Source organism: Lepisosteus platostomus, chromosome 26 (genome assembly GCF_059453375.1).
Source record: "Lepisosteus platostomus isolate fLepPlt1 chromosome 26, fLepPlt1.hap1, whole genome shotgun sequence".
Lineage (NCBI taxonomy): Eukaryota > Metazoa > Chordata > Actinopteri > Semionotiformes > Lepisosteidae > Lepisosteus > Lepisosteus platostomus.
The window spans coordinates 5,039,570-5,060,594 of NC_142636.1; the positions used below are offsets into that span (position 1 = coordinate 5,039,570).

General features: G+C 47.4%; 1 long non-coding RNA gene and 1 pseudogene across 1 annotated transcript in view; one reads left to right on the forward strand and one right to left on the reverse strand.

Annotated features, from left to right (window-relative positions):
* The first annotated feature begins 2,523 nt into the window (after window positions 1–2,523).
* On the forward strand, window positions 2,524–3,646 carry LOC148639759 (uncharacterized; annotated as a pseudogene).
* Window positions 3,647–19,974: 16,328 nt separating this feature from the next.
* Window positions 19,975–21,025, reverse strand: part of LOC148639760 (uncharacterized) — a 55,039-nt gene continuing 53,988 nt past the window's right edge. Inside the window, exon 2 of the long non-coding RNA XR_015930706.1 lies at window positions 19,975–20,242. This is a non-coding gene — a long non-coding RNA (uncharacterized LOC148639760). The remainder of the gene's footprint in view (window positions 20,243–21,025) is intronic.

The following is a 21,025-nucleotide window of genomic DNA, read 5'->3' on the forward strand; positions in this document are numbered from 1 at the left end:
TGTCACATATGTAAACAACTTTCCATGTAACAGCATCATTATACAACTAAATGTCAGAGTTCAACGTGAATTCACAGTTCGTCTGGCAGTGGGATAGAAGCTGAGGTTGAAACGGGCAGTCCTTGAGAGGAAGGATTTGAAATGTTTTCCAGAGGGGAGAAGCTGAAAGAGATTTTGAGCTGGATGAGAGGGGACTGAAACAGTGGTGGGCAGTATAACCCGTATAGTCGGTATACCGGTAGAAACATGTGTCCGATATGGATTTGGCTAAACCGTTTATACCGGTAGAGAATGGATTTTGATGTTTACACAGATTGCGCCAGCAGCACCGTCATAGTTTACAATTCTGCCATATTTTAGCTCCAATTCTCTAATTCCGAAAATGTTCATCTTGCTGATATTTGGAAATCGGATAGGTTCAGAATGATTGATCTTCGGTGGTTCAGACGTCCGGTTTATGACGCGTCTGAGGTCATGGCTGCCAATATAAACACACGGGCGTCCTCTTCCCTTTCCCTGAAAACAAACACCTGTTCGCCTGGCCGGTCTGCGAACACTAAGAAACGGAAAACGCGGAGAAATGCAGAAAGGCAGCGCTAGCGAGCCGGCCACAAGAAACGGAATTGTTGAGAAGGAGGGCGCTTCATCGGTCGTTTGGAAATGGCGCGGATTTAAAAAGTCGGACCGCGAGCAGAAACCGGTTTTCTGCCAATTCTGTCGGCGGCGATTTTAGCCAGAGGCGGTAGTACAAGCGCCCTCTTCCATCCGCTCAAGACGGAACAGGGGTGCGAGTCCAGCAGCTCTCGTGTCGGGGTGAAAAGACATTGCTGCCCGAGTCATTCACCACGCGGGCTTCCATGTGGACACGAAGCAGCCGTTTGAATACTGGAGGGGTTATTACTTTAATGCCTGAAGAGTTTTTATCTTATTTTTTTACTTTATTTTGTTTTAAGAAGTATTACAAATTTAAGTCGATAAGAATTTTACTTAAAGTATTACATATTTAAAGTATTACATATTTACTTATTTAATTAATGTTCATAAGTTTATTGTATTGTTTCAGTTCTGCAAAATAAAAATGTGCTTAAACTGTTCGACATGCACTTCAGTTCAGTGTGAAATTTCAAAAATACTAAAGGAACAACACGGTAGCTAACCAACAGTTAATAATAACTTAATAGCTAACTCCAGGCAATAAAAAAGTTGTACTCCTTTTAAAGCATGTTCTATTGAAATTATGAGAAAACAATCTATATCGTGATATATATCGTTACCGTGCAAAATTAAAATCTTGCTGGGCAAACGATTTTTTGAAGTTTTAAAAAAAGAAATTGAAAATATTGTAGCGTTTACAGGTTCTTTTCAGAACAAAGGACCAGTGGAGACGTGATTAACAAACCAAGCGCTGCTTTATTCATTATCAACCGCACAAAAACAAACACAGAATATACACGCACATGAGGAGACTGACGGAACATGTACACATCTTTAGGGTGGTAATTACTTAACAACACGCTATACTCTTATAAGACTACACAAGACACTAGAACTACTATGACATTATTTGCACAGGTAGGGTCCCTCAGACTCTCCCCGGCTACAATTCCTAGCCTGCCCAGCGGTACTATGAGCGCCTAGGGGCGCTTCCTCCTCACCACCAGGCGAGGGCGTTACACTGCCCCCACCTGAAGCGTCTGGCGTCTCGCCAATGTCGAACACCCACCTCAGGCTGTACTCGTACTCGGCTAACTGCTGTGGAACCCTGCGTGAGCGACCGCTGCGCCGCAGTGACGGCTGGCGACCCACGGACGCCCCACTATCGGCCGGCCCAGCCCCGGCTGCTCCTCTAGAGGCTCCCCACACGGCTCCTCCTCCCGGGCCCGGTAGGGGGCCAGGCGGTCTCGGTGCAGGACCACCACTCTCCCCCGTGTTCGCAACCGGACACGGTAGCAGACCTCGCCCACCACCCCGAGTACCTCAGCGGGCCCCTCCCCAGACGGCGCCAGCTTAGGGCTGAGGCCTTTGCGGCGGCGCGGGCTGTACCCCCAAACCTAGTCCCCGGGCTGGAAGGCAGGCCCCCTGCAGTGCAGGTCGTAGTGCCGCTTCTGCCGGACTCCCGCCTGAGTCAGGTGGGTCCGTGCAAAGCTGTGAACCCGCCGCATCCGCTGTCGCAGGTCCCACTCGTAGTCCGGTCCAGCCGGCAGTTCCGACCCGTTTCCGGGCGGTGGGCAGAAGACCAGGTCCACCGGGGTTCGCATTTCCCGGCCCAGCATGAGCGAGGCCGGGTTGCACCCGGTGGATTCCTGGACCGCGGTCCTATACGCCCAGAGCGCAAGGGGGAGGTGGCGGTCCCAGTCACGTTGGTGCCGGGACACCAGGGTGGCCAGCTGGGTGGCGAGCGTCTGATTAAACCGCTCCACCAACACGTCGCTCTGGGGATGCAGCGGTGTGGTCCGCGTCTTAGTGATCCCCAGGCGCTGGCACACTCTGGCGAAAACCTGGGACTCGAAGTTACGCCCCTGGTCACTGTGTAACTCCTCCGGCACCCCCAGCCTGGCAAACATCCCCTCCAGCAGTGCATCGGCCACCGTGGGGGCACTCTGGTCCGGGAGGGCGTAGGCCTCCGGCCACTTCGTAAAATAGTCCATGGCCACCAAGACGTAGCGGTTTCGGCCTTGGTGCGTGGAAACGGGCCTAAAACGTCCACCCCCACCCGCTCCATAGGAGCCCCCACCTGGTGTTGTTGGAGGGGGGCCCGAGAGCGCTCCTTCTGCGCCACACACACCGCACACGTTTGGCAATACCACTCCACGTCCCAGTGGCAAAGACCCCAATAAAAATGGCCTCGGAGACGCTGCAGGGTTTTTTTACCGCCGAAGTGCCCCATGCCTGGCTGGCCGTGCACCGCTCGGAGCACCGCCCCGCGGAGCGACCGTGGCACCACCAGCTGCCACCGTACCTCGCCACTGGAGGGTACCCACCACCCCCAGCGCAGCACCCCGTCCTTTACCTCCAAGGCCTCCCACAGGGCGCAGAGGGCCTTGACAGACTTTGGGTGCGGGGCGAGCTCCTCTCGCGTAGGCCGCACTCCTGCTGCCCTCCAGCGGAGCACCGGCCCCACGTCAGGATCAGCTGCCTGACGCTGCGCCAACTCTGACAGGCCCACCCCCAGCGGCCCCTCCCGGGCCGTGGCCGCGGTGCTCGCCTCTGCCATGGTGCGGACAGCCTCCTCACGCTGCTCCCGCCAGGCGCAGTGGTGGCAGTCCGCGGCCTCGCAGGGGCACCGCGAGACAGCGTCGGCATTGAGATGGCGAGACTCCGGACGGTGCACGACAGTGAAGTCGTACTCCTGCAGGATCTCTATCCATCGTGCCATCTGCCCCTCCGGCTCCTTAAAGTGGAGCAGCCAGGTGAGGGACGCATGGTCGGTCCTCAGCCGGAACCGGGTCCCGAACAGGTACGGCCTGAAGTGGTGGACCGCCGCCATCACCGCCAGCAGCTCGCGACGGGTCACGCAGTAGTTCCGTTCAGCCCTAGTCAAAGCCCGACTATAGTAGGCCACTACGCGCTCCCCATCTGGCCCCTCCTGCGCCAACACCGCACCCACCCCCAAGTTACTCGCGTCGGTATCGAGAACATACGGTAACTGCGGGTCGGGGCAGGCCAGCACGGGGGCCCCCACCAGAGCTTCACGCAACCGGCCAAAGGCCGTCTCACAGCCCGAGTCCCAGTCGAAACGGCGGCCCTTGTCGGTGAGGCGGTGCAGCGGGGCAGCGATGCTGGCAAAGTCCCGGACGAACCTCCGGTAGTACGAGGCCAACCCCAGAAAGCTGCGCTTGGCGTGAACCATGCGTCCCAGTGGGTTGCGCATGGGCCGAGCGTCGCCGGTGTTGATTTCGTGTTGGACCAGGGCAGTGCAGGTGCAGTCCTCATCTCTCGCCGCAAAGAGATCCTCGTTCTGGGCGAGTAGCTCCTGGAGCCGCTGCCGCTGGTCCTGATCGAGACCCTTGCAGCTCCGCTGGTAGAGGTCCTCAACGGTGCGCCTCGCTTCCACGCAACACTCAGCCCCCGCCGCCGCCGCCTTGTCTGGCCCCCCGGCTGACTCGGGGGCAGGATCCGGCACGCTCGCTCCCCGGCTCGCAGGCCTGGCCTGCCCCGGCGACTGCCGCCGCCGCTGCCACTGCCTCTTTTTCCCCCGGCTCCGGCAAGCCCGCGTCCCTCGGCCTTCGCCGGGCCTGCCCTCCACCAGGCGAAGTCGCTCCCCCTGCCACACCAACTCCTGCCGGCTCAAGTCCAAACTGGCCCCCACTCGCTGCAGTAGGTCCAGGGGTGGCGCACCGTCGCTGCACCTAGACGGAAGGCAAGCACCTGTTTCCCCCTGACTGCAGCGAGCTGTCCCGTCACGGTCTTCAGCTGCAGGCTGGAGGCCTCCCATCCTGCTAGGTTGGTGCCCTCGTCGTCGGGGAGGACGCCCGGCCGGAGTAGGGTTACCGATGAACCGGTGTCGAGTAGGGCCAGGCAGGGTTGGTCCTCGATTTGGCAGTGGAGGTACAGGCCCCGGCTAGAGCCGACTCGCCCCACAGTGGCGTGAGGGGCGCCGGTCTTAACAGCGCTCCCCGGAGCGGGGGTTGAGGTGTTCAAGGGTGTCCCTTTCCCGTTTCCCGACGCCGATCGAGGAGTGCGAGGTTCGGGTGCCCGGCAGAACCGGGCTCGGTGTCCCCTCTTCCCGCAGCGGTTGCAAATCAGCGTGCGGGGCTGTTCCGCGGGGGTCGCTGCACGGGCTGGCTCCTCTTCCCCCTCGCTGGATTCCTCCGTTGCCGCCTCGGTCAGCCGGCAGGGCGCACTGCGTCTGCTGGCGCTTCCAGCCACCCCGAACACGGCCTCAGCCTGTGTAGCAAGGGCCAAGGCCTGCTCCAGTGATGTTGGCGCGGCCAGCTGCACATGGCGCCGCAGCTCCTCGGGTGAGAGGGCCTTGAGAAAGGCCTGGAGAGCCATCTCCCGCTGCCCCTCCCGAGGAAAAGCTGAGTATCCTCGGCGGGCGAGGAACGTGACATCAGCGGCAACCGGGCCCAGCCGCTCTCCTGGTCGGCGCCGCCGCAGGGCCAGCCTCTCCAGCATCAAGTCCGGCGCCTCCTCCACACCGAAGTGCAGCTGGAGAGCTGCTGCCAGCGCCGTGTATTCGCCTCTGTCCTCCTCCGGGACGTCCAGGAGCACCTGGCAGGCCGCTCCTTCCAGCGCCGCCGCCAGGTGTCCGGCCATCTCCGCCCGGCTCCAGCCATTCGTCCAGGCCGCGAGCCGGAACTGCGCCTCGTAGGTATCCCAAGGCGCTTCCCCATCGTAGCGACCTGGTCGCACCCGCGCTGATAGGTGTGGGAATCACTGATCGGCTCCGGCAGGGAGAGTATCCTCTCTCTGGGGTGCCCACTGACCAGGAGTAGCGGCCAGTCGCCCCAATTCTACCGGCGGGACCACTACTGGGTAGCCCTGGTAAGGGCTGTGGCCACCTGTCGCACCCAGGAGTTGCTCAGGCTCCCTATGTGCGCTGCCGATGGGTTCTGTTTCTTAACAGAATCGGGTAGTGTCTGCCACGATTTGTCCATCCTGCCCGCTTCTGACACCAATGTAGCGTTTACAGGTTCTTTTCAGAACAAAGGACCAGTGGAGACGCGATTAACAAACCAAGCGCTAGCTTTATTCATTAACAACCACACAAAACCAAACACAGGATCTACACGCACATGAGGAGACTGATGGAACACGTACTGTACAGTACATACCTTTAGGGTGGTAATTACTTAACAACACGCTATACTTTTATAAGACTACACAGGGCACTAGAACTACTAGGACATTATTTACACAGGTAGGGTCAGCCGCTGGTCATTGTGCTGACCCTCAGACTCTCCCCGGCTGCCACTCCCAGCATGCCCAGCGGTTCTACGAGCACCTAGGGGCGCTTCCTCCTCACCACCAGGCGAGGGCGTTACAATATGATACAGTGAAGTGTCCCAGCTTGGAACATTGCATGACTTTAAACGCTATAAAAAACGGGATTAGATCATTAAGAAACGGGTGATCAGCTTATAATGTTTGTGTACATTGTACGTTTTTTACTTTATAATTAACCCTTTAAAATACTTGAATTTCATGAATGGAGTTTATAACGAAAGTTCGGGAGGGGTGACAACAACCACGCTCAATTGTACTCAGCTGTCGGTAATAAGCAATCGCTCCCGTCATCCTTCCTCCACCAGACGCTATAAATCCCAGCATGATTTCCTCCTCTCCCTCGCATGCGACTCTCACACCCCAGCTCCACCCCAACGGCTGCCCCTTGGGCACCCTGCGTCCTGTGGCCAGGAGGTTGGCCCTCAGCCCAGTATCCGCTCCGTAATAGTTCATCACGCTTTGATCTCGGGTGTTGTCGCTCCCAGTGAAACACAACACGCGTTTCGTGCAGAAACAATTTCCTTCTCTTCTCTTCCTGTGGTGTGAAACAGATCAGCGGGTCCGTGTTCCCCAGTCAGGCTGGAGAACAGCGCCCCGCCCACTGCGTCCGTCACAGAGGGGGCAGAGCCTAGCAGCACAGACTGAGCGCTAATGGCACCGATCGCGTCTGCATTTATAACTTAGTGTTTAAAATTAATCAAACAATGTTAGTCATTTCTTTTTACTTCAAGTCCTTTGGTTTTTTAACAAATTAGACTGATCATTTGATAACATTGTTAAAGCAGGATCTTATTGTACTTCCTAATTATATTACACATGGAAAATAATGTTTTTAATCATCTTTAATGATTTATACATTTTGAAAAGGTTTCACCTATACAAAACAATGTACATATAAATTACACATTTAATAATTATTATGCATATTAAAAGGTATGAATTCAAATATAGTCATGAATATTAAAATAACGTTGGAGTCAATTGTTGCACTTTTTTCCACATCTTGTAAAAAGTGATAATTTACAAGACTTTGGTCAAATATGCATTTGATCTGACAAACTAAAATCAAAATATCACAAAATGAAAGTAAACAAGTAAATTATAAAAAATAAAATGTAGAACTATTTAAATAAAATATATCAAAGTTCTAAAATAATGAGAAATAAAATGTAAAATATACTGAGAAAAGTTCCTTTTCCCATCGGCCCTGAGATGAAGCCCATCAGCAGCAAAGACCTGAGCAACGGGCTGCTGGTTCTGCAGAAGCACTCTGTTGCTCCTGAGGAGCTGCACATGGTCCATGTGAGAGGGGAGCTGTGGAAGAGCCCGGGCAGCTTCTTTCACAGCTCCAGCAGCAAAGAGGCATCGCAGAGCCGTGGCAAAACTGAGCAAATTGCCATATGAACCTTACAAGGAGATGCTCTCCTTCCTGCCACAGTCAGTGCTTTCCTAGCTCTAAGGATGTCATAGGAGGAGTCCCCCTGGGCTCTGTTATTGGTCCCCGTGTTAATGATCAGTAATATATCCTCGTTCAGGGCCTGGAGGTGGTACAGGTGCTGGTGGGCACTGCGTGTTGTGCCAGGGTGCAGCCACACCTGTTCTGCTGGCATCAGTGTTTCCAGGCCCCACAACATAGAGTCTCTGAGGATATGCACTTTCTTTGGACCTGATGGGAAAAAAGGCATTATCAAAGGCATTGCACGGCTACATCATAAGATAAATCTTAACAGGATATAAACTGTACTTGAATAACATACATATCCAACAAATAACAATGAACAACAGTGTAAAAATTATAACTCACAAGTAACTATAGACAATGTTGGAAACCAGCTATCACAAGGCAAGGAGGTTATTTACATCAGCCATTATATATAGAGCAGTAATTTCGTATTGCTGGCTCCAGGGATCAACTTTTCACCAGCCTCCCTGGCGCATCAGCATCAGCTACAAGATGTTTTCCTTTTCGTCTTCCTCAAAATTATCTGCATCTGACACACAGTGTAACATTAGCAACTGCCCGGAACTTAAGAAATCTAAGCAACAACCCTCACCTCATTATCCATGCGATCATCTAACAATGGATAATCAATTAAAGCCTAAAATGTGATCACCCTCCTCTACACAATCCACAACAAACAAGTCTCCTGTTCTATTTACACGGACTGCCCTGCCTGGCCACCAGCATTCACTCCCATCTTCACTGCTCACAAATGTGCTCCATTTTCTTGCCTACAAAGTCCTCTGCACTAACAGGAAGCAATTCTAAATAACTATTCATATAATCTTTCCACAAAGCAAACCACCACATTTTTCTAAATCCATCATATTTATTTAAAAACATACTCCTGGCCATCTAGGCTCATTTCAACGACTGTGCCCTTGTATCACACCTTCCTATCTTTCTCTTCAAAAGCATGTCTAACTCTCTTTTCTAACAAGTGTTCTGGTTTAATTAACATAAGAATTCTTAATCTTTCCATACAAACCGTTTTTCTACCTAGATCCCCAGCCTTAAAATGCTGCTTAAAAGCATCCTTTAAAAACTCTACCTTTTCTTCAACAGTATGTCCTGATGGTGCCAAACATTAATCTTTGTCTTCTCTAGATGTACCTGGGATTTCCTCTGGCCTGCTGAAAACACTTTTTTAGTTATCAATCAGCTGTTCTAGACTAAGCCTTTTCCCCTCCTTTGAAAAATTGAAAACTCCATTTTCATGTTTCATTCCTCTCACAAATCTCCTAAACCTCAACAGTGCTGTAACTGCAGGAAGCTTCTTGTTCTCATCTAAATGCCTCAGCTGCTCATCTATTTCTTCCTCGCTGTTCCAAAGTCCCCATACTTTCCTGTCTCTACCGCTAGTACTTCCTTTGTCCTTATATCTCGTTTCTTTTTCTATCTTTTTTTCCTTCTTCTCTCTAAGTGTCTGCAACCTGGCATCTCTTATCCTATCCATCCTCTCCCAAAACACAGCCCTCTGCTCTTTAACTGATACTCTAGCTTGAGATAAAACTTCTGCCTTCTTTTCAGAATCCAGTTTTTCAAGCCACTGCCAAGACCTGTTCTCCTTAAACATGATCAAACCCTCAACAGCTATTGCAGTTGCTCTGACCAGTATTTTAAGTAAATTGTCAAAGATTCCCAAGTCCCTCTCATAGCTTACATGTGTCTTGGTGCTGATTCAAACATTTTATACATCTCCTCTGAAACCTTATCATACAGTACCTGCCATATTCCAAATGATCTGCTACCATCCTACAACACACCTTTACAAAACTAGGGAGGATCAATTCCTCTGCCTGCCTAGTCATGTCCTATAATTCAGGGCTCCTCTATTCTGTGAGCTTCTGCAGAACAGGTCCGGAATTTGCCTCCATGTTGGTAAACAAGCGTACCTCACCTCTGACTAACGTACTGCTATCAGCCTGCCATTCCTTCAGCTTACACACTAGCTCCCTGTATCTCGCATTCATTTCTAAAACGTGCTCCAAGAGCTCTCCACAACTGCTCTGTCACAACCTTACAAATAATTCCCAGTGCTCTGCATCCTGCAACTGAGCTACACTCAACACCTTAAACAGTGCTTCTATTAATTTGTTTTCATCACCTACAGTATATCATTCATGAATTCCAGCAATTCAGCTTGCAAAAAATAAACTCTAGCTGCATTGTGGAACATTGCATTAATTCAGTTTCCTTTAAAGGGAATCAGAGGGACATGATCAGATTTTCCCTGGCTCAACAAAAAAGATCTAAACTGTACAGATTTGCCACTTTTCTCACACCCTCATTCATGGATGGCTTTGCACACTGATCTAATCAATCTAACTGTACCACTCTCTCCAACCCTTCTAGGCATCCAGTCTAAACTAACACTGCCCACCTTTTCGCCACCAACAATCATCCCAGACAGAAAGTGTAACATTTGCCTCATGTGCCAAGGCATCAATTAAATGCAATTCAGAGAACAACTCATTGATAAGTCTGATCCTAGCCTTGTCTGTCTCACTGAGGTCATCAAATCCATATACAATTTCAGGCAAGATATCAGTTCTGTACCGTGCCAGGATTTCATTAATGTTTTTTCTGTACTTGCCCTGTCGCCAATTAGATTTGTAATTTTGTAGACAATTTCCTTCTCAGAAAGCGTTGCATCCGAATCCCTGCTTCCACTGTTAATAACATCTTGCACCACCTCTCTGCTCTCTGAGTCCCAAATGCATCCTGCTACCCTCCTGGAAAGAAGTCCCTGCAGTTCCATATTTATGGCCATATTAAGTGGTCCCATCTGTGGCAAGGCTTCAATTACTTTCTTGCAACAGTTTTTCTTTTAGATGTTTTAGAAACTTGTCTCTCTTCTAACACAAGATATTTACAAAAACTTTCCCCTGGCAATCTGTCGACCTGAATACCTACCAATTTATCCAAAACTATTCTGACTATCTTAGAAGCCTTTCGTGCACGAATGCCCATGTTTGCTACTAAATCCATATAACCCTCTCTTACAGCATCACTATACTTTCCTTTTTCACACGTGCTAATATTGTGACTCACTCTCCTGTCTGTCTCTGTTTTCAAGCCTTCATATTCTCCCTGCCAGAACTGCACCTGCTCATTCAGGTCCCTCTCCCCATGTGCTAAATCTGCTTCAGAATCACATTTCCTTTTGTAAAACGCAACCTTCTGTGATTCCTTTTACTGTATATCTAATCTTTTGCAACTGTTCCTGCAATTCATCAGTACTCTTCTCTAGTTGTGCCTTTTCCTTCTCTAACTCACTTTTCTGCAGTTCATTCAGAATGACTGCCTGCTCACATTCCACAACATTTTGCTCAAGTGTCCGAAGCTTACTATCCCTGCGTCTAAGCCTTTTATAAACATTCCTAACATTTCCATGTCCTAACTTTTCATTTGCCTTGTGTAATTTTGAGAGCTTGAATTTCAGCTTCAGCCTTATAAAGCAGAAGTCCTCTGTTTTTTTCCTTCTCTACCTACCTCTTTCATCATCTAGTTTCCTGCATTCCTCCAGTAATCTATGTACATTTTTAAACTGTGCTCCTAATAATAATAATAAACTTTATTTATAGAGCACCTTTCATACAGAGAGCATCTCAAAGTGCTTTACAAACCAAGCGTACAAATAAAATCTTAAATTAAGAGATATACTTTTAGTTGAAAAGGAAAACACAGTAATACAGTAAAGCAACATCAATGTCAATTTATGCTTGAAAAAGAAATAGAAATTAGGAAGGTCGTAATAGAATAAGAACAATAAAAGATAAATAAAAAAGAAAGATAAATAGAAAGAACAGAGAACCATTTTAACTAAAAGCTAAATTAAAAAGATGTTTTCAAATGTTTTTTAAAACAATGTACCGAGCTTGACTACCAGATAAAAAGTGGTAGTGAGTTTAATAATTTAGAAACATAAAAACAAAAAGCAGCCTCTCCACTCTTTCTGTATTTCACATGTGGTATCTGCAGAAGGCCAGTATTTGCAGATCTCAGGTCACGTATAGGAACATGTAACGACAGACATTCAGTAAGGTACATAGGTGGTAGGCCGTTTAGAGCTTTAAAAGCAAGTAAAAGAACTTTAAAATCTATCCTAGAAAATACAGGTGACCAGTGAGGATCTTTCAAAACAGGAGTGATATGTGTTCTCTTTCTTGTTTTTGTTAGGATCCGTGCTGCTGCATTTTGAACAAGTTGTAAGGAATGTATTGTTTTCTTGGGAAGCCCACTAAACAGAGCATTACAATATTCGATTCTACTGGTAACAAATGCATGGACAGATTTAACACTTGAATTTATCCTGCAAGAGTTCTTTCTGAATTTTAGTACCCAATATCAATATTTCAGTCTTGTCTTGATTAACTGTAGAAAAGTTTGGGACATCTACTGAGATATATCTAACACACAGCCGATTAGTCTGTTGAAGGAGTTTTGATCTTCAGATGGAACAGAGATATACAGTTTTATATCATCGGCATAGCTATTAAATTGATCCCACAGTTCCTAATTACATTACCTAAAGGTAACATATATAATGAAAAGAGCAGAGGTCCTAAAATGGAACCCTGCGGAACTCCACAAGAAATGTCAAAATGTTTTGATGATTTATTTCCCAAAGCAACAAAAAATGATCTATTCTTCAAATAAGATTTAAGCCATTCTAAAACCAACCCTGAAAGACCTACCCAGTTTTCAAGTCGGTTGATCAGAATCTTGTGATCAACTGTATCGAAAGCTGTACTGAGATCAAGTAAAACCAAATTATGTTTATCTTCACTCAGTCTCAGGTCATTCACAACATGGACCAATGCCGTCTCTGTACTATGGTTAGAACGAAAACCTGACTGAAGTTACTCAAAAAAATGTTAGAGACCAGATATTCTTTTAATTGAATAAAAACAACTTTCTCCTAATTTTCTTTAAAAAAGGAAAATTTGAAATAGGTCTAAAATTGCTAATAACATAATAACTCCAGCTGACAGCAATTTACAATAGTAAAAACATTATCTTACACACAATCAAAAACCTTCTTAAAAAGAGTTGTAGGAACAGGGTCAAGATTACATGTGGAAGATGTCTGTAACAGTTTTAAGTGTCTGAAGATTAATAACAGAGAAAAGATGTCATAACAGATGTAGGTGGCTGATCAGGACAATCGATGAGACTCGTCGTTGTTGTCTGAGCTATATTCTGTCTAATCAATAATTTTATCTTGGAAATGAATTGCAAACATCTTCACATTTTATAGAAGATACATCATAAGAAAAAATACGAGAAAAAGTAAGGTTTATTAAACTGTCTATAGTGGGGAAAAAAGTACTTTAGTGTTATCTTTGTGTTTGTTAATTACATTAGAGAAGTACAACTGTCTTGCCCTTTTTATGGAAGTATTGTAGGTGGAAATCTGTTCTCTCAGAAAGTCATAATGAACCTGCAGTTTAGGTTTTCTCAGTAAGCACTCTGATTTGTGACAATTTCTCTTAAGCTGAAGTACTGTATCTCCTCATTCATGAGTGAGTGTGATATTCTTAAGTTTCCGAGCATGAACCAGATCGTTGCAAGAAGGGGGTGACACTGTGCATGAAACGTTATTTAAAATGTTTTTAAACTTCTCAGCTGTTGTTTAATTGATGTAGCGTTTCTTAACATAAGATTCAGATACATTCTTCCTGACTTAATTCAATTCAATTAACTTGAAAGAATACACAAAGATGGTCACATATCAGTACATCAGATATAAGTAATAGACATTTAATTTTAATTATAAAAGTAAGATTTACTGTGTGTTAGATACATGGCACATTAAGGATTCACTGTGCCACGTGGCAGTTTATCAGAGTAATGCTGTCCTGCACCTGAACATCTGCAAATATGAAAAGGTGTTGGGCAATACCTTTCGATTTGCTGCAGTGCTCTTTGTGGCAGCCGGAGCATTCCGAGTGACTGGACCTGCAAGAGCTGATTATTAAAGGTGACGTCTTGGCAAGGTGACGGAAGCCTGTCAAAGGTTCTTCATGCGCCGCCCAGCTTTCCGATAGAATTTCAAAGGGGAACTGCAGTCCCAGTTTCTCAGACCGGTTAGTAAATCTCTGTAGCAAAATGAATTGATTAACGGCATAGAAAACATTGACAAATATCGAATTAACCGCAAAATCATGAACGTTTTGAAAGTTCTGTAAGTGGCCATATTGTCACAAACCCCTGTTCTCTCCACGGGGAGAGCGAGAGTGAAGCGGCCCTTCCTGCTCACTAGTCACTAAAATGATACATGTACTGTGAGGTACGAGTGAATACGTACAGGTTGTGCTGCAGACATTTGACCACAGAAAGTTTCCAGTGTGATCTGCATTCAGAATTAACAAGTCAGTTCAATTTATCAGCTAGACTGTCTTAATGTCGAGAGCAATATTTCTGTTGAATCGCAGATGTTGGGCATTTCTGGAAATTTTGTCTATTTTATGATGTACACAGTAACTTGTAAAGCCTCCAGCTTACATCTGACTTTTATTGTGGTTTAAAATACACTCATCAATGCTGATAGTTTCTAAGCTCTAAATATAAAAATGTGTTACAGTTCCCCTTTAAAGGAATACCAGAGATCGATGGTATAATGTTTACTTTCCATTCATTTGTTGTCAGTTTCTAGAATAACATATCTCAGCTTTCAGTGACTTTCTGAAGAAGGTAGAACATGCTTCTCTTGGGAAAAGTACTTTGAAAATCTGCCCATCTGTCCTCATACTCCATGTATGAGGTCAGATGGGAAGATTTTCAAAGATACTCCTTGTCTGTCCATCAGTTGTGTAGAAAGAAAACGCTCAGAGAATTACACTTTTCATGGCTGTAGAAGCAGTAGAAGCCCTGAGTCTGTGTGAGGAGTGGGAACAGATCACCTCACCTCTCTCTCTGCAGGATTCTCAAAATGAACTTCCTGTAGACTGTCCTGAAGCGCATCTCTCACAGTCTCCTTTTGAGAGATGTTCTGGGCAGCTGCACTGACACACTGGTACAGGAAGGGCTGTGACACCGGAGAAGAGGACAGTGAGCACTGAGCTCAGGAGCCTGCTCTGTACAGCTGCACTGAGAGGACATGTTAGCTCTGGAGACAACACACTGAAGTAGAGCGCAGAACGCACATTTCACACTGAATGGGCTCTCTCCTCTACTGGACAATCAAACACTGCTCATGGAAACACAGCTCACAGCTCACATGAATGAATCTAGCCTGAACAGCCACACACCTTACAACATTTAATACACAGCAAATTACAGACAAACCTGCTATGTCACTACGTCACAACACTAGGTGAGGAATAAGACATTTAGTGAGTAAAAGTCCCAGATTCTCATGTAGCTCAGCCTTTTGTCAGACTCACCTTCTCCTCAGAGGTGGAGCTGAGAGGGTAGAGCACTCTGATTGTGTCCTGAGTGAGCCTACAGGCCCACACCTCATCCGCCACTGTGCTCAGTGTGTTAGAGAGGAGCTGCAGACAAACAGGGGAGGCAATCATTAGTCCCAGAACCAAGGAGCATATTTGCTCTGGACTGGACTGTGACACTCCATCTGATCCCCAATACTAACCAAGCTCATAACTCCTCCAGGTGAGGAACTTCAGCAGGTACGACCAAAGCAGCACCACTTTCTAAAGAAACACAGCGAAAGAGGATGAAAGGATACAGGAAGAGATAATAGACAGGCTTGACAACAGTCTGCCTGAGCATCGAGCTGGAAGAGGTTTCCAGTCTCAGGTGGCAGAGACTGTAGACAGAGGCACTTACTTCAGTCACACTCTCATCGGCACACCAGCAGGCCAGCACAGCCTCAAAGCTCTGCCTCACAGTGTTGCTGCTCACACTCTGCTCGGCCTGAACACACAGAAACACACACATTATCCCACTGGGTGTGGAGCAGGGACATGCTCATCCTGTGTAAGAAGAGGTAAAGCCAAACACTTGGGATGGACTGACAGTTCTCAGGGCGCTGCTCAACAGGAAGTCCAAGGTTTTATTTCATGTTCATTCAGGAACATTACTGACAAAGAACCGTAAACTGCAGCTCCATACCTGGGTGGTGTCATCTGCAAGGGCACAGTTCTTCACTATGTACTCCAGAGCTATGAATGTGCCCCCCAGCCCCGGGTAGCCCTTCTGCCCCATTTCAATCAGGACCTGCGACTCCAGATACTTCACCTGAGGACAGGAATAACAGCACATCCAGTTTGCAGAGGACCAGTCTGCACACGCTGAGACACACAAACACCCTCACACCTTCCACACACCTCAGGAGTACTTCACACATTCCCAGGCGCAGCAGAATACAGAGCACAGACACATGGCAGCACAGTGAGGCCAGATCACTGCAGCTCTGACTGTACCTGATTGCTGGGGTTGTGAAGGGATGCCACAAAGCTCATCAGGACATACTCCTTCAGGGCCTCCTTGACACAGACTGAAAAAACACACAACCCTGTGAGTGCAGCCTTGGTCCAAGCAGCTTGACCAGATGCAGCAGATGAAGAGGACGAAGTAGAGACTAGGAATCGGGTGTGTGATTGTACACAAATGGCAAATCTTTAATTAATCATTTAAATATTAAATACTCTGCCAATGTTTTCCAAATTAATGTCTCCTTTTCAAAACCTTGGAAATGAGTCATTTTTAAGAAAAGGGTGCAGCACATGTGTCAGGGATTGTGCTCTGCAAAAGAATGTACAGCCATTGTGAATTTTCAACAGGTTCCACAATGCAAGAGCAGGTATTCTTAAGACACCGTCTGCCGCCTGTACCCAACACCAGCGGCTGAGTCTAGCAGTCCTACCTGGAGCTGAGGGCCTCTGGGATCCTGCAGAGGCAGTAGCAGCACATCCTCCACAAGCACACGAGTCAGGTGCTCTGCACTGCAGGGAGCTCTGGGCTGCAGCTACAGTGGGACAAGGAACAACAGGACACTGTTAGCAGCTCTTCCTCAAGACTCAGCATGATGTAAACAGAGATGGAACTCTGACAAAAACTCAGTGTTACATCCTGCCAGTATATCAGTTTTAGAAAAATGAGTATAAGTTACATATGGCAATAAAGTTCAATTTGAGTTGTATTTGTTTCTCCTGGGAGCACTGTTCAGGATCCTATTTGAAATCTTCTTGCCTCATCTCTAATGATGTTGACACTTTATAAACTTTATTATATTGGACTTGATTATGCTGAATCAGATGTTTTGTTAATTGTTTTTTTTTTCAGTTTTATTGTAAAACAAGCACCATCATTAAAATAAATGATATGCAGTTTATGACCCCATTTGAAATCAATAGCTGTGATTTTAAATCTGGTATAGAATCAGGTCATTATGAGAAGGCTGTGGAGAAGACTAACTCCACATTCAACACAAAATGAATCCCCTGAGCTGTCAACCTCTGAGAGAATCCAGAAGGAGCCAGAGTGCTTTCTGATATGTACAGCAGCTCAGAAAGGTTCCATTCACTGCAGGGCGGCTCAGTTGTTTTTCACTTCATCTAGAAAGCTGATTTGAAGTCTTATGTCTCCAATCATATCAAACCAGGTCTTTCGTGGGCAGCCCACACTGGAACAGATGTTCCACCACCACAAGCTTGAAGGTCTTTGCCTGAACCCCTGCAGCACTGAACCGAAACTCACAAGTGAGTTAATGGAGATCCAAGACAGACTGTGAATCCCATGACTGTGGCACAGTCCTGTATGAGCTCCAGATTGAACCCCACGTGCTCATCTCTTTTCAATCTGGACTGGCAGATCAACGTTGAGAGAATCAGTGGGATGTCTTGCTTAAGACAGGGGTGACCTTCTACCTTAAACAGGGTAACAAGCAGCTACAACAACGCATCTAAGAAGATGGCGCTGTGTTAGTGGCAGCCTGCTACAGCAGCTCTGTGTCTTTTTGTTGTCTTTTTGTTTCTTTCAGTTAGTTAATGGTAGTGTGTTAGTGTTTTTTCTTCATACCCTTGCCGGCAACTAGATTTGCGATCACAACATGATGGATGCTAGGAAAGCGGAGATACTTTTTCTTGTTTTTTCTGATACTCAGACCTCTGTTTCTATCGGGTTGCAATGCCGATAGCTACAAAGGCATTGTCTACACGCGGAACCAGCTGATAGCGCTAACGCGTCCGGCTCTACTCACTGGAGAGAAGCCATCAGTTCCAGAGTAGCTGAGGAGGAGAAGCCGAGGCTGTAGGGCTGGTGTGACGCGAAAGGCAAAGAGAAGGAGATTTAAACCCTATCTTCCTTCGATCATTATGGGAAATGCGAGGTCCTTAGTGAACAAGATGGACGAACTGGTGAGGAGCCAGAGGGAGTATAGAGAATACAGTATCATGTGTTTCACCGAGACTTGGCTCAAATGTTACCATCGGCGGCTTTCAGCCGGTGCGGGCGGACAGAAACGCCGTGAGCGGTAAGAGGAAAGGAGGGGGCTCGCTCTGCTTGTCAACAACAGATGGTGTAATCCTGGACATATTCATGTAAAGGAGCGCTTCTGTAACCCGGACATTGAACTGGTTGCCATAGGACTGCATCCATACTATCTGCCGCGGGAGTTTACATGCACCATCTTTGTTGTTGTTTACATTCCACCCACGGCGAACGCAGAGGCAGCGTGTGACATCATACACACAGTCACAGCCAGGCTACAAACAAAGCACCCTAGCGCTTTTATAGCTATTTCAGGGGACTTAAACCACGTCTCTATTTCCATCACTTTGCCTACTTTCCCCCAGTTTGTTAAGTGCCCGACCAGAGAAAAGAAAACACTGGACTTATTTTATGCCAACGCTAAGGATGCATATAGTTCCACAGCCCTTCCCCCCCTTGGCAGATCAGATCACAACCTTGTCTTGCTTACACCACTATACACGCCTATTGTCCAGCGCCAACCTCGGGCATTAGGACTGTGAGGAGATGGTCTTAGGAGGCTATGGAGGATCTACGTGGTGGTCTGGAGGCTACCAACTGGGATGTGCTGTGCGAACCACATGGGGACGACATAGACAACATGATGGACTGTGTCACTGACTACATTAACTTCTGTGTACACAACACCATCCCCACCAAAGACGTACACTGCTTTTCCAATAACAAACCCTGGATCACCAGCGACCTGAAGGCTCTTCTGAATGATAAGAAGAGAGCCTTTAGGAGGGGGGATAAGGAAGAGGTGTACAGAGGGAACTAAAGCAGAAGTTTAGAGAGAACAAGGACGCCTACAGGAGGAAGGTAGAGGACAAGCTGTAAAGGAATAGGATGAGGGACGTATGGAGGAGCATGTGAGAGATCACTGGCTTCAAACAGGCTGGGGGTGCAACGGAGGGGAACCTGGAGATGCCCAACGAGTTGAACCAGTATTTAACAGGTTTGATTCAGGGTCCTCTGTGGCTCAACACCCATCCCCTCACAGCCACACGCTCCCTAAGCCTTCACAGCTGCGACTGCCCAACACCTCCTCCATCCCCCACAATCATGGCCGCCTACAGCTACAACCCCCGACAGCTACTCACCCCCCCATCCCCCACAGCTGCCACTCTCCAACACCTCCGCCATTAACACCTGCAGCACCTACAGCGTTATGAGCACCATCCCCCAGGCCAGGCTGACCATCACGGCTGACCAGGTGAAGAGGGAGCTGAAGAGGCTGCACCAGGGTAAGGCCACAGGTCCAGATGACGTCTGTCCCAGAGTTTTGAGGGCCTGTGCTGATCAGCTGAGTGGAGTGCTCCAGCGACTGTTCAACCTGAGACTGCGCTTGGAGAGAGTCCCTGTGCTCTGGAAGACATCATGCCTGGTCCCGGTACCAAAGAAAGGGTGCCCCTCTGTCCTCAATGACTACAGACCAGTAGAGCTGACTTCTCATGTCATGAAGGCACTGGAGAGGCTGGTCTTATCCCACCTGAGATCTCTAGTTAGTTTATCACTGGACACCCTACAGTTCGCCTACCAGCCCAGTTTTGGTGTGGAGGTTGCAATCATCTACATGCTGCTAAGGGCCTACTCACACCTGGACAAGGCTGGCAGCACTGTAAGGATTATTTTTTTTTACTTCTCCAGTGCCTTCAATACTATCCAGCCCTTACTTCTAAGGAGGAAGCTGGAGGAGATACAAGTCGGTGCCTCCATGATCTTGTGGATCACTGACTATCTGACAGGCAGACCACAGTCTGTGAGACTTCAGAACTGTGTGTCTGAACAGGTAGTAAGTAACACAGGGGCTCCTCAGAGACAGTTCTTTCTCCGTTCCGCTTCACCCTCTATACTTTGGACTTTAAATACAACTCAGAGTCATGCCACCTGCAGATGTTCTCAGATGTGCTGCAATTGTGCAATTGTGGGGTAGGCATCCTCTCATGAGACACCAATAAATGTAGGGGTTTTGTGCATTTACTGGGACAATTATTAATTGTAGCATTAAGTCACAAAATGATTCTTTGATGGCTATTATAAGACCGACCCAGAGGGATACTCAGCAACGCACACACGGATACTAATACACCACAATACATTTATTAATACATAAAATGTGCATATAAACATAACAGATCTTATTGTGAGGGTTAGCAGAATACAAAAGGTATATATTCAGTCATGAAGAGTTACAAACCAAGAGGGACATACGTTCAGTATATCATTCATTTAGACCGTTTCGTAAATGAACTTGGATTACAACTTCTACACTAGATACTCAAAAGCAAGTACATCACTCATAGGAATTAAATTGATATAATCTCAGGTTGAGGTAACAATTGAATTCTCGAGCTGTAATGCAGAATGTTGAATACTCATCCAATCTGTGTGGATTCAGATCTCCCGCGGACACAAACAGCTGCAGGCTTGTTGCTGTGTCCAATCGGCGTTCTCTAGCTCGGTGCCAGGCAGTGCTGGTTCAGCGAGAGAAAAGTGGGAGAGATTTCTGCTGCGGTGTTCTGCTGATGCTCTCTGAAGACCGGCTAGTTAGTGTTGGCTGAAACTAGCAGAGTTTGTCCACAGGAGAAAAGTGACTGTGGGTCCAAGCAGGTCACACTCTTTAGACAGGAAGAAGACCGGTTCGTTCCTGATGTAGCGCAAGTCCTGAATCCACAGATTCAGCTGTCCACAGTTCTGACCGTAGTTCACTTGTTGAAGTGAAGTTCTGACTCTCGGACACACTGGCCGTTACGTGGTGGTCCGAGCTGAGTCTGAGGATGTCCAGGAGGACCTGAGTCTGAGAATGTCCGGGAGGCGCCCCAAGGAAGCCCTGTGCTGCCTATTTTACCTGGAGGAACTACGGTCGTTCATTGGTTGAAAGTTCTGTGGGCATTTGAGACCCACGTGGGCTAAACCTGCCCTACCAGTTCCTGATTGGCTGAGGATAGGTAACAATGCACTCTGACCTTAGGGTTGTAAACAACTTTGAATAAGACTCTCCCAGACAGTACGGCGCAAGAGATGACCTTTTATTAGGGTTGCTGGAGAATCTCAGCTTTGGGAGTTGTTCCTTATCAGGACACTCTATCGGCTAGAAAAACACCTTAAATGTGAACCAACTGGAATGGCCTCTCT